The following is a 24,596-nucleotide window of genomic DNA, read 5'->3' on the forward strand; positions in this document are numbered from 1 at the left end:
TGAATGTGAAATGCAGTGATTCATCAAAAAACTGTCTGTTAGTGCCTCCGTATACCAGATGTTGTAAGCTTTTATTGCATCATTTAATTTACATTCAAGATAACATTCTAGAATGTCAAGTGCAGGGATTAATAAAAAAAATTGTCAGATTGGTCTTTGATCATATTTGCTATGATTAGGAAATTTGAGTAAGTCTTTAAGGCTTATGGCCACACCAGCTTGAGAACGCTCAATCTCATCTGACATTGGAAGCTAAGCAAGTTTGGGCCTGGATAGTACTGAGGTGGGACCCTACCTAGGAATACCAGGTGCTGTAAGCTTTTCTTGCATCACTTTAATTTACTTTCAAGCTGACATGCTCAAATGTGAAGTGCAGTGATTAATAAAAAAAACTATCTGTTAGCACCTGGGAATAGCAGATGCTGTAAGTTTTTTTGGCATCACTTTCATTTACTCTCCAACTCACATGCCTGAATGTGAAGTGCAGTGATTCATCAAAAACTATCTGTTAGCACCTTGGACTACGAGATGCTGTAAGCTTCTCTTGAATCACTTTAATTTACTGTCAAGATGACATGCTAGGATGTGAAATGCAGTGATTAATTAAAAAAACTATCTGTTAGCACCTGGGAATAGCAGATGCTGTAAGTTTTTGTTGCATCACTTTACTTTAATCTGCAACTGACAAGCTTGTATGTGAAGTGTACAGATTAAATAGAAATATTTTAGTACCAGGGAATAGCAGGTGCTGTAAGATTGTATTGCATCCCTTTAATTTATGTTCAAGCTATCATGTTCAAATTTGAAGTGCAGTGAATAATTAACTCAAACTATCTGTTAGCACCTGGGAATAGCAGATGCTGTACGTTTTTTTTGCATCACTTTCATTTACTCTCCAACTCACATGCCTGAATGTGAAGTGCAGTGATTCATCAAAAAACTGTCTGTTAGTGCCTCCGTATACCAGATGTTGTAAGCTTTTATTGCATCATTTAATTTACATTCAAGATAACATTCTAGAATGTCAAGTGCAGGGATTAATAAAAAAAATTGTCAGATTGGTCTTTGATCATATTTGCTATGATTAGGAAATTTGAGTAAGTGTTTAAGGCTTATGGCCACACCAGCTTGAGAACGCTCAATCTCGTCTGACCTTGGAAGCTAAGCAAGTTTGGGCCTGGATAGTACTGAGGTGGGACCCTACCTAGGAATACCAGGTGCTGTAAGCTTTTCTTGCATCACTTTAATTTACTTTCAAGCTGACATGCTCAAATGTGAAGTGCAGTGATTAATAAAAAAAACTATCTGTTAGCACCTGGGAATAGCCGATGCTGTAAGTTTTTTTTGCATCACTTTCATTTACTCTCCAACTCACATGCCTGAATGTGAAGTGCTTTGATTCATCAAAAACTATCTGTTAGCACCTTGGACTACAAGATGCTGTAAGCTTCTCTTGAATCACTTTAATTTACTGTCAAGATGACATGCTAGGATGTGAAATGCAGTGATTAATTAAAAAAACTATCTGTTAGCACCTGGGAATAGCAGATGCTGTAAGTTTTTGTTGCATCACTTTACTTTAATCTGCAACTGACAAGCTTGTATGTGAAGTGTACAGATTAAATAGAAATATTTTAGTACCAGGGAATAGCAGGTGCTGTAAGATTGTATTGCATCCCTTTAATTTATGTTCAAGCTATCATGTTCAAATTTGAAGTGCAGTGAATAATTAACTCAAACTATCTGTTAGCACCTGGGAATAGCAGATGCTGTACTTTTTTTTGCATCACTTTCATTTACTCTCCAACTCGCATGCCTGAATGTGAAGTGCAGTGATTCATCAAAAAACTGTCTGTTAGTGCCTCCGTATACCAGATGTTGTAAGCTTTTATTGCATCATTTAATTTACATTCAAGATAACATTCTAGAATGTCAAGTGCAGGGATTAATAAAAAAAATTGTCAGATTGGTCTTTGATCATATTTGCTATGATTAGGCAATTTGAGTAAGTGTTTAAGGCTTACGGCCACACCAGCTTGAGAACGCCCAATCTCATCTGACCTTGGAAGCTAAGCAAGTTTGGGCCTGGATAGTACTGAGGTGGGATTCTACCTAGGAATACCAGGTGCTGTAAGCTTTTCTTGCATCACTTTAATTTACTTTCAAGCTGACATGCTCAAATGTGAAGTGCAGTGATTAATAAAAAAAACTGTCTGTTAGCACCTGGGAATAGCAGATGCTGTAAGTTTTTTTTGCATCACTTTCATTTACTCTCCAACTCACATGCCTGAATGTGAAGTGCAGTGATTCATCAAAAACTATCTGTTAGCACCTTGGACTACGAGATGCTGTAAGCTTCTCTTGAATCACTTTAATTTACTGTCAAGATGACATGCTAGGATGTGAAATGCAGTGATTAATTAAAAAAACTATCTGTTAGCACCTGGGAATAGCAGATGCTGTAAGTTTTTGTTGCATCACTTTACTTTAATCTGCAACTGACAAGCTTGTATGTGAAGTGTACAGATTAAATAGAAATATTTTAGTACCAGGGAATAGCAGGTGCTGTAAGATTGTATTGCATCCCTTTAATTTATGTTCAAGCTATCATGTTCAAATTTGAAGTGCAGTGAATAATTAACTCAAACTATCTGTTAGCACCTGGGAATAGCAGATGCTGTACTTTTTTTTGCATCACTTTCATTTACTCTCCAACTCACATGCCTGAATGTGAAGTGCAGTGATTCATCAAAAAACTGTCTGTTAGTGCCTCCGTATACCAGATGTTGTAAGCTTTTATTGCATCATTTAATTTACATTCAAGATAACATTCTAGAATGTCAAGTGCAGGGATTAATAAAAAAAATTGTCAGATTGGTCTTTGATCATATTTGCTATGATTAGGCAATTTGAGTAAGTGTTTAAGGCTTACGGCCACACCAGCTTGAGAACGCCCAATCTCATCTGACCTTGGAAGCTAAGCAAGTTTGGGCCTGGATAGTACTGAGGTGGGACCCTACCTAGGAATACCAGGTGCTGTAAGTTTTTCTTGCATCACTTTAATTTACTTTCAAGCTGACATGCTCAAATGTGAAGTGCAGTGATTAATAAAAAAACTATCTGTTAGCACCTGGGAATAGCCGATGCTGTAAGTTTTTTTTGCATCACTTTCATTTACTCTCCAACTCACATGCCTGAATGTGAAGTGCAGTGATTCATCAAAAACTATCTGTTAGCACCTTGGACTACGAGATGCTGTAAGCTTCTCTTGAATCACTTTAATTTACTGTCAAGATGACATGCTAGGATGTGAAATGCAGTGATTAATTAAAAAAACTATCTGTTAGCACCTGGGAATAGCAGATGCTGTAAGTTTTTGTTGCATCACTTTACTTTAATCTGCAACTGACAAGCTTGTATGTGAAGTGTACAGATTAAATAGAAATATTTTAGTACCAGGGAATAGCAGGTGCTGTAAGATTGTATTGCATCCCTTTAATTTATGTTCAAGCTATCATGTTCAAATTTGAAGTGCAGTGAATAATTAACTCAAACTATCTGTTAGCACCTGGGAATAGCAGATGCTGTACTTTTTTTTGCATCACTTTCATTTACTCTCCAACTCACATGCCTGAATGTGAAGTGCAGTGATTCATCAAAAAACTGTCTGTTAGTGCCTCCGTATACCAGATGTTGTAAGCTTTTATTGCATCATTTAATTTACATTCAAGATAACATTCTAGAATGTCAAGTGCAGGGATTAATAAAAAAAATTGTCAGATTGGTCTTTGATCATATTTGCTATGATTAGGCAATTTGAGTAAGTGTTTAAGGCTTACGGCCACACCAGCTTGAGAACGCCCAATCTCATCTGACCTTGGAAGCTAAGCAAGTTTGGGCCTGGATAGTACTGAGGTGGGACCCTACCTAGGAATACCAGGTGCTGTAAGCTTTTCTTGCATCACTTTAATTTACTTTCAAGCTGACATGCTCAAATGTGAAGTGCAGTGATTAATAAAAAAACTATCTGTTAGCACCTGGGAATAGCCGATGCTGTAAGTTTTTTTTGCATCACTTTCATTTACTCTCCAACTCACATGCCTGAATGTGAAGTGCAGTGATTCATCAAAAACTATCTGTTAGCACCTTGGACTACGAGATGCTGTAAGCTTCTCTTGAATCACTTTAATTTACTGTCAAGATGACATGCTAGGATGTGAAATGCAGTGATTAATTAAAAAAACTATCTGTTAGCACCTGGGAATAGCAGATGCTGTAAGTTTTTGTTGCATCACTTTACTTTAATCTGCAACTGACAAGCTTGTATGTGAAGTGTACAGATTAAATAGAAATATTTTAGTACCAGGGAATAGCAGGTGCTGTAAGATTGTATTGCATCCCTTTAATTTATGTTCAAGCTATCATGTTCAAATTTGAAGTGCAGTGAATAATTAACTCAAACTATCTGTTAGCACCTGGGAATAGCAGATGCTGTACGTTTTTTTTGCATCACTTTCATTTACTCTCCAACTCACATGCCTGAATGTAAAGTGCAGTGATTCATCAAAAAACTGTCTGTTAGTGCCTCCGTATACCAGATGTTGTAAGCTTTTATTGCATCATTTAATTTACATTCAAGATAACATTCTAGAATGTCAAGTGCAGGGATTAATAAAAAAAATTGTCAGATTGGTCTTTGATCATATTTGCTATGATTAGGAAATTTGAGTAAGTGTTTAAGGCTTATGGCCACACCAGCTTGAGAACGCTCAATCTCATCTGACATTGGAAGCTAAGCAAGTTTGGGCCTGGATAGTACTGAGGTGGGACCCTACCTAGGAATACTAGGTGCTGTAAGCTTTTCTTGCATCACTTTAATTTACTTTCAAGCTGACATGCTCAAATGTGAAGTGCAGTGATTAATAAAAAAAACTATCTGTTAGCACCTGGGAATAGCCGATGCTGTAAGTTTTTTTTGCATCACTTTCATTTACTCTCCAACTCACATGTCTGAATGTGAAGTGCAGTGATTCATCAAAAACTATCTGTTAGCACCTTGGACTACGAGATGCTGTAAGCTTCTCTTGAATCACTTTAATTTACTGTCAAGATGACATGCTAGGATGTGAAATGCAGTGATTAATTAAAAAAACTATCTGTTAGCACCTGGGAATAGCAGATGCTGTAAGTTTTTGTTGCATCACTTTACTTTAATCTGCAACTGACAAGCTTGTATGTGAAGTGTACAGATTAAATAGAAATATTTTAGTACCAGGCAATAGCAGGTGCTGTAAGATTGTATTGCATCCCTTTAATTTATGTTCAAGCTATCATGTTCAAATTTGAAGTGCAGTGAATAATTAACTCAAACTATCTGTTAGCACCTGGGAATAGCAGATGCTGTACTTTTTTTTGCATCACTTTCATTTACTCTCCAACTCACATGCCTGAATGTGAAGTGCAGTGATTCATCAAAAAACTGTCTGTTAGTGCCTCCGTATACCAGATGTTGTAAGCTTTTATTGCATCATTTAATTTACATTCAAGATAACATTCTAGAATGTCAAGTGCAGGGATTAATAAAAAAAATTGTCAGATTGGTCTTTGATCATATTTGCTATGATTAGGCAATTTGAGTAAGTGCTTAAGGCTTACGGCCACACCAGCTTGAGAACGCCCAATATCATCTGACCTTGGAAGCTAAGCAAGTTTGGACCTGGATAGTACTGAGGTGGGACTCTACCTAGGAATACCAGGTGCTGTAAGCTTTTCTTGCATCACTTTAATTTACTTTCAAGCTGACATGCTCAAATGTGAAGTGCAGTGATTAATAAAAAAAACTATCTGTTAGCACCTGGGAATAGCCGATGCTGTAAGTTTTTTTTGCATCACTTTCATTTACTCTCCAACTCACATGCCTGAATGTGAAGTGCTTTGATTCATCAAAAACTATCTGTTAGCACCTTGGACTACGAGATGCTGTAAGCTTCTCTTGAATCACTTTAATTTACTGTCAAGATGACATGCTAGGATGTGAAATGCAGTGATTAATTAAAAAAACTATCTGTTAGCACCTGGGAATAGCAGATGCTGTAAGTTTTTGTTGCATCACTTTACTTTAATCTGCAACTGACAAGCTTGTATGTGAAGTGTACAGATTAAATAGAAATATTTTAGTACCAGGGAATAGCAGGTGCTGTAAGATTGTATTGCATCCCTTTAATTTATGTTCAAGCTATCATGTTCAATTTTGAAGTGCAGTGAATAATTAACTCAAACTATCTGTTAGCACCTGGGAATAGCAGATGCTGTACTTTTTTTTGCATCACTTTCATTTACTCTCCAACTCACATGCCTGAATGTGAAGTGCAGTGATTCATCAAAAAACTGTCTGTTAGTGCCTCCGTATACCAGATGTTGTAAGCTTTTATTGCATCATTTAATTTACATTCAAGATAACATTCTAGAATGTCAAGTGCAGGGATTAATAAAAAAAATTGTCAGATTGGTCTTTGATCATATTTGCTATGATTAGGCAATTTGAGTAAGTGTTTAAGGCTTACGGCCACACCAGCTTGAGAACGCCCAATCTCATCTGACCTTGGAAGCTAAGCAAGTTTGGGCCTGGATAGTACTGAGGTGGGACCCTACCTAGGAATACCAGGTGCTGTAAGCTTTTCTTGCATCACTTTAATTTACTTTCAAGCTGACATGCTCAAATGTGAAGTGCAGTGATTAATAAAAAAACTATCTGTTAGCACCTGGGAATAGCCGATGCTGTAAGTTTTTTTTGCATCACTTTCATTTACTCTCCAACTCACATGCCTGAATGTGAAGTGCAGTGATTCATCAAAAACTATCTGTTAGCACCTTGGACTACGAGATGCTGTAAGCTTCTCTTGAATCACTTTAATTTACTGTCAAGATGACATGCTAGGATGTGAAATGCAGTGATTAATTAAAAAAACTATCTGTTAGCACCTGGGAATAGCAGATGCTGTAAGTTTTTGTTGCATCACTTTACTTTAATCTGCAACTGACAAGCTTGTATGTGAAGTGTACAGATTAAATAGAAATATTTTAGTACCAGGGAATAGCAGGTGCTGTAAGATTGTATTGCATCCCTTTAATTTATGTTCAAGATATCATGTTCAAATTTGAAGTGCAGTGAATAATTAACTCAAACTATCTGTTAGCACCTGGGAATAGCAGATGCTGTACGTTTTTTTTGCATCACTTTCATTTACTCTCCAACTCACATGCCTGAATGTGAAGTGCAGTGATTCATCAAAAAACTGTCTGTTAGTGCCTCCGTATACCAGATGTTGTAAGCTTTTATTGCATCATTTAATTTACATTCAAGATAACATTCTAGAATGTCAAGTGCAGGGATTAATAAAAAAAATTGTCAGATTGGTCTTTGATCATATTTGCTATGATTAGGCAATTTGAGTAAGTGCTTAAGGCTTACGGCCACACCAGCTTGAGAACGCCCAATATCATCTGACCTTGGAAGCTAAGCAAGTTTGGGCCTGGATAGTACTGAGGTGGGACCCTACCTAGGAATACTAGGTGCTGTAAGCTTTTCTTGCATCACTTTAATTTACTTTCAAGCTGACATGCTCAAATGTGAAGTGCAGTGATTAATAAAAAAAACTATCTGTTAGCACCTGGGAATAGCCGATGCTGTAAGTTTTTTTTGCATCACTTTCATTTACTCTCCAACTCACATGCCTGAATGTGAAGTGCAGTGATTCATCAAAAACTATCTGTTAGCACCTTGGACTACGAGATGCTGTAAGCTTCTCTTGAATCACTTTAATTTACTGTCAAGATGACATGCTAGGATGTGAAATGCAGTGATTAATTAAAAAAACTATCTGTTAGCACCTGGGAATAGCAGATGCTGTAAGTTTTTGTTGCATCACTTTACTTTAATCTGCAACTGACAAGCTTGTATGTGAAGTGTACAGATTAAATAGAAATATTTTAGTACCAGGCAATAGCAGGTGCTGTAAGATTGTATTGCATCCCTTTAATTTATGTTCAAGCTATCATGTTCAAATTTGAAGTGCAGTGAATAATTAACTCAAACTATCTGTTAGCACCTGGGAATAGCAGATGCTGTACTTTTTTTTGCATCACTTTCATTTACTCTCCAACTCACATGCCTGAATGTGAAGTGCAGTGATTCATCAAAAAACTGTCTGTTAGTGCCTCCGTATACCAGATGTTGTAAGCTTTTATTGCATCATTTAATTTACATTCAAGATAACATTCTAGAATGTCAAGTGCAGGGATTAATAAAAAAAATTGTCAGATTGGTCTTTGATCATATTTGCTATGATTAGGCAATTTGAGTAAGTGCTCAAGGCTTACGGCCACACCAGCTTGAGAACGCCCAATATCATCTGACCTTGGAAGCTAAGCAAGTTTGGGCCTGGATAGTACTGAGGTGGGACTCTACCTAGGAATACCAGGTGCTGTAAGCTTTTCTTGCATCACTTTAATTTACTTTCAAGCTGACATGCTCAAATGTGAAGTGCAGTGATTAATAAAAAAAACTATCTGTTAGCACCTGGGAATAGCCGATGCTGTAAGTTTTTTTTGCATCACTTTCATTTACTCTCCAACTCACATGCCTGAATGTGAAGTGCTTTGATTCATCAAAAACTATCTGTTAGCACCTTGGACTACGAGATGCTGTAAGCTTCTCTTGAATCACTTTAATTTACTGTCAAGATGACATGCTAGGATGTGAAATGCAGTGATTAATTAAAAAAACTATCTGTTAGCACCTGGGAATAGCAGATGCTGTAAGTTTTTGTTGCATCACTTTACTTTAATCTGCAACTGACAAGCTTGTATGTGAAGTGTACAGATTAAATAGAAATATTTTAGTACCAGGGAATAGCAGGTGCTGTAAGATTGTATTGCATCCCTTTAATTTATGTTCAAGCTATCATGTTCAAATTTGAAGTGCAGTGAATAATTAACTCAAACTATCTGTTAGCACCTGGGAATAGCAGATGCTGTACTTTTTTTTGCATCACTTTCATTTACTCTCCAACTCACATGCCTGAATGTGAAGTGCAGTGATTCATCAAAAAACTGTCTGTTAGTGCCTCCGTATACCAGATGTTGTAAGCTTTTATTGCATCATTTAATTTACATTCAAGATAACATTCTAGAATGTCAAGTGCAGGGATTAATAAAAAAAATTGTCAGATTGGTCTTTGATCATATTTGCTATGATTAGGCAATTTGAGTAAGTGTTTAAGGCTTACGGCCACACCAGCTTGAGAACGCCCAATCTCATCTGACCTTGGAAGCTAAGCAAGTTTGGGCATGGATAGTACTGAGGTGGGACCCTACCTAGGAATACCAGGTGCTGTAAGCTTTTCTTGCATCACTTTAATTTACTTTCAAGCTGACATGCTCAAATGTGAAGTGCAGTGATTAATAAAAAAACTATCTGTTAGCACCTGGGAATAGCCGATGCTGTAAGTTTTTTTTGCATCACTTTCATTTACTCTCCAACTCACATGCCTGAATGTGAAGTGCAGTGATTCATCAAAAACTATCTGTTAGCACCTTGGACTACGAGATGCTGTAAGCTTCTCTTGAATCACTTTAATTTACTGTCAAGATGACATGCTAGGATGTGAAATGCAGTGATTAATTAAAAAAACTATCTGTTAGCACCTGGGAATAGCAGATGCTGTAAGTTTTTGTTGCATCACTTTACTTTAATCTGCAACTGACAAGCTTGTATGTGAAGTGTACAGATTAAATAGAAATATTTTAGTACCAGGGAATAGCAGGTGCTGTAAGATTGTATTGCATCCCTTTAATTTATGTTCAAGCTATCATGTTCAAATTTGAAGTGCAGTGAATAATTAACTCAAACTATCTGTTAGCACCTGGGAATAGCAGATGCTGTACTTTTTTTTGCATCACTTTCATTTACTCTCCAACTCACATGCCTGAATGTGAAGTGCAGTGATTCATCAAAAAACTGTCTGTTAGTGCCTCCGTATACCAGATGTTGTAAGCTTTTATTGCATCATTTAATTTACATTCAAGATAACATTCTAGAATGTCAAGTGCAGGGATTAATAAAAAAAATTGTCAGATTGGTCTTTGATCATATTTGCTATGATTAGGAAATTTGAGTAAGTGTTTAAGGCTTATGGCCACACCAGCTTGAGAACGCTCAATCTCATCTGACCTTGGAAGCTAAGCAAGTTTGGGCCTGGATAGTACTGAGGTGGGACCCTACCTAGGAATACCAGGTGCTGTAAGCTTTTCTTGCATCACTTTAATTTACTTTCAAGCTGACATGCTCAAATGTGAAGTGCAGTGATTAATAAAAAAAACTATCTGTTAGCACCTGGGAATAGCCGATGCTGTAAGTTTTTTTTGCATCACTTTCATTTACTCTCCAACTCACATGCCTGAATGTGAAGTGCAGTGATTCATCAAAAACTATCTGTTAGCACCTTGGACTACGAGATGCTGTAAGCTTCTCTTGAATCACTTTAATTTACTGTCAAGATGACATGCTAGGATGTGAAATGCAGTGATTAATTAAAAAAACTATCTGTTAGCACCTGGGAATAGCAGATGCTGTAAGTTTTTGTTGCATCACTTTACTTTAATCTGCAACTGACAAGCTTGTATGTGAAGTGTACAGATTAAATAGAAATATTTTAGTACCAGGGAATAGCAGGTGCTGTAAGATTGTATTGCATCCCTTTAATTTATGTTCAAGCTATCATGTTCAAATTTGAAGTGCAGTGAATAATTAACTCAAACTATCTGTTAGCACCTGGGAATAGCAGATGCTGTACTTTTTTTTGCATCACTTTCATTTACTCTCCAACTCACATGCCTGAATGTGAAGTGCAGTGATTCATCAAAAAACTGTCTGTTAGTGCCTCCGTATACCAGATGTTGTAAGCTTTTATTGCATCATTTAATTTACATTCAAGATAACATTCTAGAATGTCAAGTGCAGGGATTAATAAAAAAAATTGTCAGATTGGTCTTTGATCATATTTGCTATGATTAGGCAATTTGAGTAAGTGTTTAAGGCTTACGGCCACACCAGCTTGAGAATGCCCAATCTCATCTGACCTTGGAAGCTAAGCAAGTTTGGGCCTGGATAGTACTGAGGTGGGACTCTACCTAGGAATACCAGGTGCTGTAAGCTTTTCTTGCATCACTTTAATTTACTTTCAAGCTGACATGCTCAAATGTGAAGTGCAGTGATTAATAAAAAAAACTGTCTGTTAGCACCTGGGAATAGCAGATGCTGTAAGTTTTTTTTGCATCACTTTCATTTACTCTCCAACTCACATGCCTGAATGTGAAGTGCAGTGATTCATCAAAAACTATCTGTTAGCACCTTGGACTACGAGATGCTGTAAGCTTCTCTTGAATCACTTTAATTTACTGTCAAGATGACATGCTAGGATGTGAAATGCAGTGATTAATTAAAAAAACTATCTGTTAGCACCTGGGAATAGCAGATGCTGTAAGTTTTTGTTGCATCACTTTACTTTAATCTGCAACTGACAAGCTTGTATGTGAAGTGTACAGATTAAATAGAAATATTTTAGTACCAGGGAATAGCAGGTGCTGTAAGATTGTATTGCATCCCTTTAATTTATGTTCAAGCTATCATGTTCAAATTTGAAGTGCAGTGAATAATTAACTCAAACTATCTGTTAGCACCTGGGAATAGCAGATGCTGTACTTTTTTTTGCATCACTTTCATTTACTCTCCAACTCACATGCCTGAATGTGAAGTGCAGTGATTCATCAAAAAACTGTCTGTTAGTGCCTCCGTATACCAGATGTTGTAAGCTTTTATTGCATCATTTAATTTACATTCAAGATAACATTCTAGAATGTCAAGTGCAGGGATTAATAAAAAAAATTGTCAGATTGGTCTTTGATCATATTTGCTATGATTAGGCAATTTGAGTAAGTGTTTAAGGCTTACGGCCACACCAGCTTGAGAACGCCCAATCTCATCTGACCTTGGAAGCTAAGCAAGTTTGGGCCTGGATAGTACTGAGGTGGGACTCTACCTAGGAATACCAGGTGCTGTAAGCTTTTCTTGCATCACTTTAATTTACTTTCAAGCTGACATGCTCAAATGTGAAGTGCAGTGATTAATAAAAAAAACTGTCTGTTAGCACCTGGGAATAGCAGATGCTGTAAGTTTTTTTTGCATCACTTTCATTTACTCTCCAACTCACATGCCTGAATGTGAAGTGCAGTGATTCATCAAAAACTATCTGTTAGCACCTTGGACTACGAGATGCTGTAAGCTTCTCTTGAATCACTTTAATTTACTGTCAAGATGACATGCTAGGATGTGAAATGCAGTGATTAATTAAAAAAACTATCTGTTAGCACCTGGGAATAGCAGATGCTGTAAGTTTTTGTTGCATCACTTTACTTTAATCTGCAACTGACAAGCTTGTATGTGAAGTGTACAGATTAAATAGAAATATTTTAGTACCAGGGAATAGCAGGTGCTGTAAGATTGTATTGCATCCCTTTAATTTATGTTCAAGCTATCATGTTCAAATTTGAAGTGCAGTGAATAATTAACTCAAACTATCTGTTAGCACCTGGGAATAGCAGATGCTGTACGTTTTTTTTGCATCACTTTCATTTACTCTCCAACTCACATGCCTGAATGTGAAGTGCAGTGATTCATCAAAAAACTGTCTGTTAGTGCCTCCGTATACCAGATGTTGTAAGCTTTTATTGCATCATTTAATTTACATTCAAGATAACATTCTAGAATGTCAAGTGCAGGGATTAATAAAAAAAATTGTCAGATTGGTCTTTGATCATATTTGCTATGATTAGGAAATTTGAGTAAGTGTTTAAGGCTTATGGCCACACCAGCTTGAGAACGCTCAATCTCATCTGACCTTGGAAGCTAAGCAAGTTTGGGCCTGGATAGTACTGAGGTGGGACCCTACCTAGGAATACCAGGTGCTGTAAGCTTTTCTTGCATCACTTTAATTTACTTTCAAGCTGACATGCTCAAATGTGAAGTGCAGTGATTAATAAAAAAAACTATCTGTTAGCACCTGGGAATAGCCGATGCTGTAAGTTTTTTTTGCATCACTTTCATTTACTCTCCAACTCACATGCCTGAATGTGAAGTGCAGTGATTCATCAAAAACTATCTGTTAGCACCTTGGACTACAAGATGCTGTAAGCTTCTCTTGAATCACTTTAATTTACTGTCAAGATGACATGCTAGGATGTGAAATGCAGTGATTAATTAAAAAAACTATCTGTTAGCACCTGGGAATAGCAGATGCTGTAAGTTTTTGTTGCATCACTTTACTTTAATCTGCAACTGACAAGCTTGTATGTGAAGTGTACAGATTAAATAGAAATATTTTAGTACCAGGGAATAGCAGGTGCTGTAAGATTGTATTGCATCCCTTTAATTTATGTTCAAGCTATCATGTTCAAATTTGAAGTGCAGTGAATAATTAACTCAAACTATCTGTTAGCACCTGGGAATAGCAGATGCTGTACTTTTTTTTGCATCACTTTCATTTACTCTCCAACTCACATGCCTGAATGTGAAGTGCAGTGATTCATCAAAAAACTGTCTGTTAGTGCCTCCGTATACCAGATGTTGTAAGCTTTTATTGCATCATTTAATTTACATTCAAGATAACATTCTAGAATGTCAAGTGCAGGGATTAATAAAAAAAATTGTCAGATTGGTCTTTGATCATATTTGCTATGATTAGGCAATTTGAGTAAGTGTTTAAGGCTTACGGCCACACCAGCTTGAGAACGCCCACTCTCATCTGACCTTGGAAGCTAAGCAAGTTTGGGCCTGGATAGTACTGAGGTGGGACTCTACCTAGGAATACCAGGTGCTGTAAGCTTTTCTTGCATCACTTTAATTTACTTTCAAGCTGACATGCTCAAATGTGAAGTGCAGTGATTAATAAAAAAAACTGTCTGTTAGCACCTGGGAATAGCAGATGCTGTAAGTTTTTTTTGCATCACTTTCATTTACTCTCCAACTCACATGCCTGAATGTGAAGTGCAGTGATTCATCAAAAACTATCTGTTAGCACCTTGGACTACGAGATGCTGTAAGCTTCTCTTGAATCACTTTAATTTACTGTCAAGATGACATGCTAGGATGTGAAATGCAGTGATTAATTAAAAAAACTATCTGTTAGCACCTGGGAATAGCAGATGCTGTAAGTTTTTGTTGCATCACTTTACTTTAATCTGCAACTGACAAGCTTGTATGTGAAGTGTACAGATTAAATAGAAATATTTTAGTACCAGGGAATAGCAGGTGCTGTAAGATTGTATTGCATCCCTTTAATTTATGTTCAAGCTATCATGTTCAAATTTGAAGTGCAGTGAATAATTAACTCAAACTATCTGTTAGCACCTGGGAATAGCAGATGCTGTACGTTTTTTTTGCATCACTTTCATTTACTCTCCAACTCACATGCCTGAATGTGAAGTGCAGTGATTCATCAAAAAACTGTCTGTTAGTGCCTCCGTATACCAGATGTTGTAAGCTTTTATTGCATCATTTAATTTACATTCAAGATAACATTCTAGAATGTCAAGTGCAGGGATTAATAAAAAAAATTGTCAGATTGGTCTTTGATCATATTTGCTATGATTAGGAAATTTGAGTAAGTGTTTAAGGCTTATGGCCACACCAGCTTGAGAACGCTCAATCTCATCTGACCTTGGAAGCTAAGCAAGTTTGGGCCTGGATAGTACTGAGGTGGGACCCTACCTAGGAATACCAGGTGCTGTAAGCTTTTCTTGCATCACTTTAATTTACTTTCAAGCTGACATGCTCAAATGTGAAGTGCAGTGATTAATAAAAAAAACTATCTGTTAGCACCTGGGAATAGCCGATGCTGTAAGTTTTTTTTGCATCACTTTCATTTACTCTCCAACTCACATGCCTGAATGTGAAGTGCAGTGATTCATCAAAAACTATCTGTTAGCACCTTGGACTACGAGATGCTGTAAGCTTCTCTTGAATCACTTTAATTTACTGTCAAGATGACATGCTAGGATGTGAAATGCAGTGATTAATTAAAAAAACTATCTGTTAGCACCTGGGAATAGCAGATGCTGTAAGTTTTTGTTGCATCACTTTACTTTAATCTGCAACTGACAAGCTTGTATGTGAAGTGTACAGATTAAATAGAAATATTTTAGTACCAGGGAATAGCAGGTGCTGTAAGATTGTATTGCATCCCTTTAATTTATGTTCAAGCTATCATGTTCAAATTTGAAGTGCAGTGAATAATTAACTCAAACTATCTGTTAGCACCTGGGAATAGCAGATGCTGTACGTTTTTTTTGCATCACTTTCATTCACTCTCCAACTCACATGCCTGAATGTGAAGTGCAGTGATTCATCAAAAAACTGTCTGTTAGTGCCTCCGTATACCAGATGTTGTAAGCTTTTATTGTATCATTTAATTTACATTCAAGATAACATTCTAGAATGTCAAGTGCAGGGATTAATAAAAAAAATTGTCAGATTGGTCTTTGATCATATTTGCTATGATTAGGAAATTTGAGTAAGTGTTTAAGGCTTACGGCCACACCAACTTGAGAACGCCCAATCGCATCTGACCTTGGAAGCTAAGCAAGTTTGGGCCTGGATAGTACTGAGGTGGGACCCTACCTAGGAATACCAGGTGCTGTAAGCTTTTATTGCATCACTTTAATTTACTTTCAAGCTGACATGCTCAAATGTGAAGTGCAGTGATTAATAAAAAAAACTATCTGTTAGCACCTGGGAATAGCCGATGCTGTAAGTTTTTTTTGCATCACTTTCATTTACTCTCCAACTCACATGCCTGAATGTGAAGTGCAGTGATTCATCAAAAACTATCTGTTAGCACCTTGGACTACGAGATGCTGTAAGCTTCTCTTGAATCACTTTAATTTACTGTCAAGATGACATGCTAGGATGTGAAATGCAGTGATTAATTAAAAAAACTATCTGTTAGCACCTGGGAATAGCAGATGCTGTAAGTTTTTGTTGCATCACTTTACTTTAATCTGCAACTGACAAGCTTGTATGTGAAGTGTACAGATTAAATAGAAATATTTTAGTACCAGGGAATAGCAGGTGCTGTAAGATTGTATTGCATCCCTTTAATTTATGTTCAAGCTATCATGTTCAAATTTGAAGTGCAGTGAATAATTAACTCAAACTATCTGTTAGCACCTGGGAATAGCAGATGCTGTACGTTTTTTTTGCATCACTTTCATTTACTCTCCAACTCACATGCCTGAATGTGAAGTGCAGTGATTCATCAAAAAACTGTCTGTTAGTGCCTCCGTATACCAGATGTTGTAAGCTTTTATTGCATCATTTAATTTACATTCAAGATAACATTCTAGAATGTCAAGTGCAGGGATTAATAAAAAAAATTGTCAGATTGGTCTTTGATCATATTTGCTATGATTAGGAAATTTGAGAAAGTGTTTAAGGCTTACGGCCACACCAACTTGAGAAGGCCCAATCGCATCTGACCTTGGAAGCTAAGCAAGTTTGGGCCTGGATAGTACTGAGGTGGGACCCTACCTAGGAATACCAGGTGCTGTAAGCTTTTCTTGCATCACTTTAATTTACTTTCAAGCTGACATGCTCAAATGTGAAGTGCAGTGATTAATAAAAAAAACTATCTGTTAGCACCTGGGAATAGCCGATGCTGTAAGTTTTTTTTACATCACTTTCATTTACTCTCCAACTCACATGCCTGAATGTGAAGTGCAGTGATTCATCAAAAACTATCTGTTAGCACCTTGGACTACGAGATGCTGTAAGCTTCTCTTGAATCACTTTAATTTACTGTCAAGATGACATGCTAGGATGTGAAATGCAGTGATTAATTAAAAAAACTATCTGTTAGCACCTGGGAATAGCAGATGCTGTAAGTTTTTGTTGCATCACTTTACTTTAATCTGCAACTGACAAGCTTGTATGTGAAGTGTACAGATTAAATAGAAATATTTTAGTACCAGGGAATAGCAGGTGCTGTAAGATTGTATTGCATCCCTTTAATTTATGCTCAAGCTATCATGTTCAAATTTGAAGTGCAGTGAATAATTAACTCAAACTATCTGTTAGCACCTGGGAATAGCAGATGCTGTACTTTTTTTTGCATCACTTTCATTTACTCTCCAACTCACATGCCTGAATGTGAAGTGCAGTGATTCATCAAAAAACTGTCTGTTAGTGCCTCCGTATACCAGATGTTGTAAGCTTTTATTGCATCATTTAATTTACATTCAAGATAACATTCTAGAATGTCAAGTGCAGGGATTAATAAAAAAAATTGTCAGATTGGTCTTTGATCATATTTGCTATGATTAGGCAATTTGAGTAAGTGTTTAAGGCTTACGGCCACACCAGCTTGAGAACGCCCAATCTCATCTGACCTTGGAAGCTAAGCAAGTTTGGGTCTGGATAGTACTGAGGTGGGACCCTACCTAGGAATACCAGGTGCTGTAAGCTTTTCTTGCATCACTTTAATTTACTTTCAAGCTGACATGCTCAAATGTGAAGTGCAGTGATTAATAAAAAAAACTATCTGTTAGCACCTGGGAATAGCAGATGCTGTAAGTTTTTTTGGCATCACTTTCATTTACTCTCCAACTCACATGCCTGAATGTGAAGTGCAGTGATTCATCAAAAACTATCTGTTAGCACCTTGGACTACGAGATGCTGTAAGCTTCTCTTGAATCACTTTAATTTACTGTAAAGATGACATGCTAGGATGTGAAATGCAGTGATTAATTAAAAAAACTATCTGTTAGCACCTGGGAATAGCAGATGCTGTAAGTTTTTGTTGCATCACTTTACTTTAATCTGCAACTGACAAGCTTGTATGTGAAGTGTACAGATTAAATAGAAATATTTTAGTACCAGGGAATAGCAGGTGCTGTAAGATTGTATTGCATCCCTTTAATTTATGTTCAAGCTATCATGTTCAAATTTGAAGTGCAGTGAATAATTAACTCAAACTATCTGTTAGCACATGGGAATAGCAGATGCTGAACGTTTTTTTTGCATCACTTTCATTTACTCTCCAACTCACATGCCTGAATGTGAAGTGCAGTGATTCATCAAAAAACTGTCTGTTAGTGCCTCCGTATACCAGATGTTGTAAGCTTTTATTGCATCATTTAATTTACATTCAAGATAACATTCTAGAATGTCAAGTGCAGGGATTAATAAAAAAAATTGTCAGATTGGTCTTTGATCATATTTGCTATGATTAGGAAATTTGAGTAAGTGTTTAAGGCTTACGGCCACACCAACTTGAGAAGGCCCAATCGCATCTGACCTTGGAAGCTAAGCAAGTTTGGGCCTGGATAGTACTGAGGTGGGACCCTACCTAGGAATACCAGGTGCTGTAAGCTTTTCTTGCATCACTTTAATTTACTTTCAAGCTGACATGCTCAAATGTGAAGTGCAGTGATTAATAAAAAAAACTATCTGTTAGCACCTGGGAATAGCCGATGCTGTAAGTTTTTTTTACATCACTTTCATTTACTCTCCAACTCACATGCCTGAATGTGAAGTGCAGTGATTCATCAAAAACTATCTGTTAGCACCTTGGACTACGAGATGCTGTAAGATTCTCTTGAATCACTTTAATTTACTGTCAAGATGACATGCTAGGATGTGAAATGCAGTGATTAATTAAAAAAACTATCTGTTAGCACCTGGGAATAGCAGATGCTGTAAGTTTTTGTTGCATCACTTTACTTTAATCTGCAACTGACAAGCTTGTATGTGAAGTGTACAGATTAAATAGAAATATTTTAGTACCAGGGAATAGCAGGTGCTGTAAGATTGTATTGCATCCCTTTAATTTATGTTCAAGCTATCATGTTCAAATTTGAAGTGCAGTGAATAATTAACTCAAACTATCTGTTAGCACCTGGGAATAGCAGATGCTGTACTTTTTTTTGCATCACTTTCATTTACTCTCCAACTCACATGCCTGAATGTGAAGTGCAGTGATTCATCAAAAAACTGTCTGTTAGTGCCTCCGTATACCAGATGTTGTAAGCTTTTATTGCATCATTTAATTTACATTCAAGATAACATTCTAGAATGTCAAGTGCAGGGATTAATAAAAAAAATTGTCAGATTGGTCTTTGATCATATTTGCTATGATTAGGCAATTTGAGTAAGTGTTTAAGGCTTACGGCCACACCAGCTTGAGAACGCCCAATCTCATCTGACCTTGGAAGCTAAGCAAGTTTGGGTCTGGATAGTACTGAGGTGGGACCCTACCTAGGAATACCAGGTGCTGTAAGCTTTTCTTGCATCACTTTAATTTACTTTCAAGCTGACATGCTCAAATGTGAAGTGCAGTGATTAATAAAAAAAACTATCTGTTAGCACCTGGGAATAGCAGATGCTGTAAGTTTTTTTGGCATCACTTTCATTTACTCTCCAACTCACATGCCTGAATGTGAAGTGCAGTGATTCATCAAAAACTATCTGTTAGCACCTTGGACTACGAGATGCTGTAAGCTTCTCTTGAATCACTTTAATTTACTGTAAAGATGACATGCTAGGATGTGAAATGCAGTGATTAATTAAAAAAACTATCTGTCAGCACCTGGGAATAGCAGATGCTGTAAGTTTTTGTTGCATCACTTTACTTTAATCTGCAACTGACAAGCTTGTATGTGAAGTGTACAGATTAAATAGAAATATTTTAGTACCAGGGAATAGCAGGTGCTGTAAGATTGTATTGCATCCCTTTAATTTATGTTCAAGCTATCATGTTCAAATTTGAAGTGCAGTGAATAATTAACTCAAACTATCTGTTAGCACATGGGAATAGCAGATGCTGAACGTTTTTTTTGCATCACTTTCATTTACTCTCCAACTCACATGCCTGAATGTGAAGTGCAGTGATTCATCAAAAAACTGTCTGTTAGTGCCTCCGTATACCAGATGTTGTAAGCTTTTATTGCATCATTTAATTTACATTCAAGATAACATTCTAGAATGTCAAGTGCAGGGATTAATAAAAAAAATTGTCAGATTGGTCTTTGATCATATTTGCTATGATTAGGAAATTTGAGTAAGTGTTTAAGGCTTACGGCCACACCAACTTGAGAAGGCCCAATCGCATCTGACCTTGGAAGCTAAGCAAGTTTGGGCCTGGATAGTACTGAGGTGGGACCCTACCTAGGAATACCAGGTGCTGTAAGCTTTTCTTGCATCACTTTAATTTACTTTCAAGCTGACATGCTCAAATGTGAAGTGCAGTGATTAATAAAAAAAACTATCTGTTAGCACCTGGGAATAGCCGATGCTGTAAGTTTTTTTTACATCACTTTCATTTACTCTCCAACTCACATGCCTGAATGTGAAGTGCAGTGATTCATCAAAAACTATCTGTTAGCACCTTGGACTACGAGATGCTGTAAGATTCTCTTGAATCACTTTAATTTACTGTCAAGATGACATGCTAGGATGTGAAATGCAGTGATTAATTAAAAAAACTATCTGTTAGCACCTGGGAATAGCAGATGCTGTAAGTTTTTGTTGCATCACTTTACTTTAATCTGCAACTGACAAGCTTGTATGTGAAGTGTACAGATTAAATAGAAATATTTTAGTACCAGGGAATAGCAGGTGCTGTAAGATTGTATTGCATCCCTTTAATTTATGTTCAAGCTATCATGTTCAAATTTGAAGTGCAGTGAATAATTAACTCAAACTATCTGTTAGCACCTGGGAATAGCAGATGCTGTACTTTTTTTTGCATCACTTTCATTTACTCTCCAACTCACATGCCTGAATGTGAAGTGCAGTGATTCATCAAAAAACTGTCTGTTAGTGCCTCCGTATACCAGATGTTGTAAGCTTTTATTGCATCATTTAATTTACATTCAAGATAACATTCTAGAATGTCAAGTGCAGGGATTAATAAAAAAAATTGTCAGATTGGTCTTTGATCATATTTGCTATGATTAGGCAATTTGAGTAAGTGTTTAAGGCTTACGGCCACACCAGCTTGAGAACGCCCAATCTCATCTGACCTTGGAAGCTAAGCAAGTTTGGGTCTGGATAGTACTGAGGTGGGACCCTACCTAGGAATACCAGGTGCTGTAAGCTTTTCTTGCATCACTTTAATTTACTTTCAAGCTGACATGCTCAAATGTGAAGTGCAGTGATTAATAAAAAAAACTATCTGTTAGCACCTGGGAATAGCAGATGCTGTAAGTTTTTTTGGCATCACTTTCATTTACTCTCCAACTCACATGCCTGAATGTGAAGTGCAGTGATTCATCAAAAACTATCTGTTAGCACCTTGGACTACGAGATGCTGTAAGCTTCTCTTGAATCACTTTAATTTACTGTCAAGATGACATGCTAGGATGTGTAATGCAGTGATTAATTAAAAAAACTATCTGTTAGCACCTGGGAATAGCAGATGCTGTAAGTTTTTGTTGCATCACTTTACTTTAATCTGCAACTGACAAGCTTGTATGTGAAGTGTACAGATTAAATAGAAATATTTTAGTACCAGGGAATAGCAGGTGCTGTAAGATTGTATTGCATCCCTTTAATTTATGTTCAAGCTATCATGTTCAAATTTGAAGTGCAGTGAATAATTAACTCAAACTATCTGTTAGCACCTGGGAATAGCAGATGCTGTACTTTTTTTTGCATCACTTTCATTTACTCTCCAACTCACATGCCTGAATGTGAAGTGCAGTGATTCATCAAAAAACTGTCTGTTAGTGCCTCCGTATACCAGATGTTGTAAGCTTTTATTGCATCATTTAATTTACATTCAAGATAACATTCTAGAATGTCAAGTGCAGGGATTAATAAAAAAAATTGTCAGATTGGTCTTTGATCATATTTGCTATGATTAGGCAATTTGAGTAAGTGTTTAAGGCTTACGGCCACACCAGCTTGAGAACGCCCAAACTCATCTGACCTTGGAAGCTAAGCAAGTTTGGGCCTGGATAGTACTGAGGTGGGACCCTACCTAGGAATACCAGGTGCTGTAAGCTTTTCTTGCATCACTTTAATTTACTTTCAAGCTGACATGCTCAAATGTGAAGTGCAGTGATTAATAAAAAAAACTATCTTTTAGCACCTGGGAATAGCCGATGCTGTAAGTTTTTTTTGCATCACTTTCATTTACTCTCCAACTCACATGCCTGAATGTGAAGTGCTTTGATTCATCAAAAACTATCTGTTAGCACCTTGGACTACGAGATGCTGTAAGCTTCTCTTGAATCACTTTAATTTACTGTCAAGATGACATGCTAGGATGTGAAATGCAGTGATTAATTAAAAAAACTATCTGTTAGCACCTGGGAATAGCAGATGCTGTAAGTTTTTGTTGCATCACTTTACTTTAATCTGCAACTGACAAGCTTGTATGTGAAGTGTACAGATTAAATAGAAATATTTTAGTACCAGGGAATAGCAGGTGCTGTAAGATTGTATTGCATCCCTTTAATTTATGTTCAAGCTATCATGTTCAAATTTGAAGTGCAGTGAATAATTAACTCAAACTATCTGTTAGCACCTGGGAATAGCAGATGCTGTACTTTTTTTTGCATCACTTTCATTTACTCTCCAACTCACATGCCTGAATGTGAAGTGCAGTGATTCATCAAAAAACTGTCTGTTAGTGCCTCCGTATACCAGATGTTGTAAGCTTTTATTGCATCATTTAATATACATTCAAGATAACATTCTAGAATGTCAAGTGCAGGGATTAATAAAAAAAATTGTCAGATTGGTCTTTGATCATATTTGCTATGATTAGGCAATTTGAGTAAGTGTTTAAGGCTTACGGCCACACCAGCTTGAGAACGCCCAATCTCATCTGACCTTGGAAGCTAAGCAAGTTTGGGCCTGGATAGTACTGAGGTGGGACCCTACCTAGGAATACCAGGTGCTGTAAGCTTTTCTTGCATCACTTTAATTTACTTTCAAGCTGACATGCTCAAATGTGAAGTGCAGTGATTAATAAAAAAACTATCTGTTAGCACCTGGGAATAGCCGATGCTGTAAGTTTTTTTTGCATCACTTTCATTTACTCTCCAACTCACATGCCTGAATGTGAAGTGCAGTGATTCATCAAAAACTATCTGTTAGCACCTTGTACTACGAGATGCTGTAAGCTTCTCTTGAATCACTTTAATTTACTGTCAAGATGACATGCTAGGATGTGAAATGCAGTGATTAATTAAAAAAACTATCTGTTAGCACCTGGGAATAGCAGATGCTGTAAGTTTTTGTTGCATCACTTTACTTTAATCTGCAACTGACAAGCTTGTATGTGAAGTGTACAGATTAAATAGAAATATTTTAGTACCAGGGAATAGCAGGTGCTGTAAGATTGTATTGCATCCCTTTAATTTATGTTCAAGCTATCATGTTCAAATTTGAAGTGCAGTGAATAATTAACTCAAACTATCTGTTAGCACCTGGGAATAGCAGATGCTGTAAGTTTTTTTTGCATGACTTTCATTTACTCTCCAACTCACATGCCTGAATGTGAAGTGCAGTGATTCATCAAAAAACTGTCTGTTAGTGCCTCCGTATACCAGATGTTGTAAGCTTTTATTGCATCATTTAATTTACATTCAAGATAACATTCTAGAATGTCAAGTGCAGGGATTAATAAAAAAAATTGTCAGATTGGTCTTTGATCATATTTGCTATGATTAGGCCATTTGAGTAAGTGTTTAAGGCTTACGGCCACACCAGCTTGAGAACGCCCAATCTCATCTGACCTTGGAAGCTAAGCAAGTTTGGGCCTGGATAGTACTGAGGTGGGACTCTACCTAGGAATACCAGGTGCTGTAAGCTTTTCTTGCATCACTTTAATTTACTTTCAAGCTGACATGCTCAAATGTGAAGTGCAGTGATTAATAAAAAAAACTGTCTGTTAGCACCTGGGAATAGCAGATGCTGTAAGTTTTTTTTGCATCACTTTCATTTACTCTCCAACTCACATGCCTGAATGTGAAGTGCAGTGATTCATCAAAAACTATCTGTTAGCACCTTGGACTACGAGATGCTGTAAGCTTCTCTTGAATCACTTTAATTTACTGTCAAGATGACATGCTAGGATGTGAAATGCAGTGATTAATTAAAAAAACTATCTGTTAGCACCTGGGAATAGCAGATGCTGTAAGTTTTTGTTGCATCACTTTACTTTAATCTGCAACTGACAAGCTTGTATGTGAAGTGTACAGATTAAATAGAAATATTTTAGTACCAGGGAATAGCAGGTGCTGTAAGATTGTATTGCATCCCTTTAATTTATGTTCAAGCTATCATGTTCAAATTTGAAGTGCAGTGAATAATTAACTCAAACTATCTGTTAGCACCTGGGAATAGCAGATGCTGTACGTTTTTTTTGCATCACTTTCATTTACTCTCCAACTCACATGCCTGAATGTGAAGTGCAGTGATTCATCAAAAAACTGTCTGTTAGTGCCTCCGTATACCAGATGTTGTAAGCTTTTA

The 24,596-nt window shown here is 36.8% G+C and overlaps 7 non-coding genes and 20 pseudogenes across 7 annotated transcripts; all 27 read left to right on the plus strand.

Annotated features, from left to right (window-relative positions):
* The first annotated feature begins 201 nt into the window (after window positions 1-201).
* Window positions 202-320, plus strand: LOC145650068 (5S ribosomal RNA; annotated as a pseudogene).
* A 790-nt stretch (window positions 321-1,110) lies between these two features.
* On the plus strand, window positions 1,111-1,229 carry LOC145648928 (5S ribosomal RNA; annotated as a pseudogene).
* Window positions 1,230-2,018: 789 nt separating this feature from the next.
* Window positions 2,019-2,137, plus strand: LOC145643863 (5S ribosomal RNA). Its single transcript, XR_014116088.1, has one exon. It is a non-coding gene; the product is annotated as a 5S ribosomal RNA (ribosomal RNA).
* A 789-nt stretch (window positions 2,138-2,926) lies between these two features.
* On the plus strand, window positions 2,927-3,045 carry LOC145647307 (5S ribosomal RNA; annotated as a pseudogene).
* A 788-nt stretch (window positions 3,046-3,833) lies between these two features.
* LOC145649447 (5S ribosomal RNA) lies at window positions 3,834-3,952 on the plus strand. Its single transcript, XR_014116585.1, has one exon. It is a non-coding gene; the product is annotated as a 5S ribosomal RNA (ribosomal RNA).
* A 789-nt stretch (window positions 3,953-4,741) lies between these two features.
* LOC145650849 (5S ribosomal RNA) lies at window positions 4,742-4,860 on the plus strand (annotated as a pseudogene).
* Window positions 4,861-5,649: 789 nt separating this feature from the next.
* Window positions 5,650-5,768, plus strand: LOC145650101 (5S ribosomal RNA; annotated as a pseudogene).
* A 789-nt stretch (window positions 5,769-6,557) lies between these two features.
* On the plus strand, window positions 6,558-6,676 carry LOC145649459 (5S ribosomal RNA). The gene has a single exon (XR_014116586.1). It is a non-coding gene; the product is annotated as a 5S ribosomal RNA (ribosomal RNA).
* Window positions 6,677-7,465: 789 nt separating this feature from the next.
* LOC145650444 (5S ribosomal RNA) lies at window positions 7,466-7,584 on the plus strand (annotated as a pseudogene).
* Window positions 7,585-8,373: 789 nt separating this feature from the next.
* Window positions 8,374-8,492, plus strand: LOC145649282 (5S ribosomal RNA; annotated as a pseudogene).
* A 789-nt stretch (window positions 8,493-9,281) lies between these two features.
* Window positions 9,282-9,400, plus strand: LOC145648832 (5S ribosomal RNA; annotated as a pseudogene).
* Window positions 9,401-10,188: 788 nt separating this feature from the next.
* LOC145648307 (5S ribosomal RNA) lies at window positions 10,189-10,307 on the plus strand (annotated as a pseudogene).
* A 789-nt stretch (window positions 10,308-11,096) lies between these two features.
* On the plus strand, window positions 11,097-11,215 carry LOC145647177 (5S ribosomal RNA; annotated as a pseudogene).
* Window positions 11,216-12,004: 789 nt separating this feature from the next.
* On the plus strand, window positions 12,005-12,123 carry LOC145645311 (5S ribosomal RNA). The gene has a single exon (XR_014116126.1). It is a non-coding gene; the product is annotated as a 5S ribosomal RNA (ribosomal RNA).
* Window positions 12,124-12,913: 790 nt separating this feature from the next.
* Window positions 12,914-13,032, plus strand: LOC145648309 (5S ribosomal RNA; annotated as a pseudogene).
* Window positions 13,033-13,821: 789 nt separating this feature from the next.
* LOC145648976 (5S ribosomal RNA) lies at window positions 13,822-13,940 on the plus strand (annotated as a pseudogene).
* Window positions 13,941-14,730: 790 nt separating this feature from the next.
* On the plus strand, window positions 14,731-14,849 carry LOC145648310 (5S ribosomal RNA; annotated as a pseudogene).
* A 790-nt stretch (window positions 14,850-15,639) lies between these two features.
* LOC145643946 (5S ribosomal RNA) lies at window positions 15,640-15,758 on the plus strand. Its single transcript, XR_014116096.1, has one exon. It is a non-coding gene; the product is annotated as a 5S ribosomal RNA (ribosomal RNA).
* A 790-nt stretch (window positions 15,759-16,548) lies between these two features.
* On the plus strand, window positions 16,549-16,667 carry LOC145649217 (5S ribosomal RNA; annotated as a pseudogene).
* Window positions 16,668-17,456: 789 nt separating this feature from the next.
* LOC145648106 (5S ribosomal RNA) lies at window positions 17,457-17,575 on the plus strand (annotated as a pseudogene).
* Window positions 17,576-18,365: 790 nt separating this feature from the next.
* Window positions 18,366-18,484, plus strand: LOC145649218 (5S ribosomal RNA; annotated as a pseudogene).
* Window positions 18,485-19,273: 789 nt separating this feature from the next.
* LOC145648107 (5S ribosomal RNA) lies at window positions 19,274-19,392 on the plus strand (annotated as a pseudogene).
* A 790-nt stretch (window positions 19,393-20,182) lies between these two features.
* On the plus strand, window positions 20,183-20,301 carry LOC145649219 (5S ribosomal RNA; annotated as a pseudogene).
* Window positions 20,302-21,090: 789 nt separating this feature from the next.
* LOC145648108 (5S ribosomal RNA) lies at window positions 21,091-21,209 on the plus strand (annotated as a pseudogene).
* A 789-nt stretch (window positions 21,210-21,998) lies between these two features.
* On the plus strand, window positions 21,999-22,117 carry LOC145647910 (5S ribosomal RNA; annotated as a pseudogene).
* Window positions 22,118-22,906: 789 nt separating this feature from the next.
* Window positions 22,907-23,025, plus strand: LOC145649470 (5S ribosomal RNA). Its single transcript, XR_014116589.1, has one exon. It is a non-coding gene; the product is annotated as a 5S ribosomal RNA (ribosomal RNA).
* A 789-nt stretch (window positions 23,026-23,814) lies between these two features.
* Window positions 23,815-23,933, plus strand: LOC145645423 (5S ribosomal RNA). Its single transcript, XR_014116129.1, has one exon. It is a non-coding gene; the product is annotated as a 5S ribosomal RNA (ribosomal RNA).
* The last annotated feature ends 663 nt before the right edge of the window (window positions 23,934-24,596 follow it).

The sequence above is a fragment of the Electrophorus electricus genome, chromosome 13, assembly GCF_041902795.1.
Source record: "Electrophorus electricus isolate QZ-2024a chromosome 13, ASM4190279v1, whole genome shotgun sequence".
Taxonomy (NCBI): domain Eukaryota; kingdom Metazoa; phylum Chordata; class Actinopteri; order Gymnotiformes; family Gymnotidae; genus Electrophorus; species Electrophorus electricus.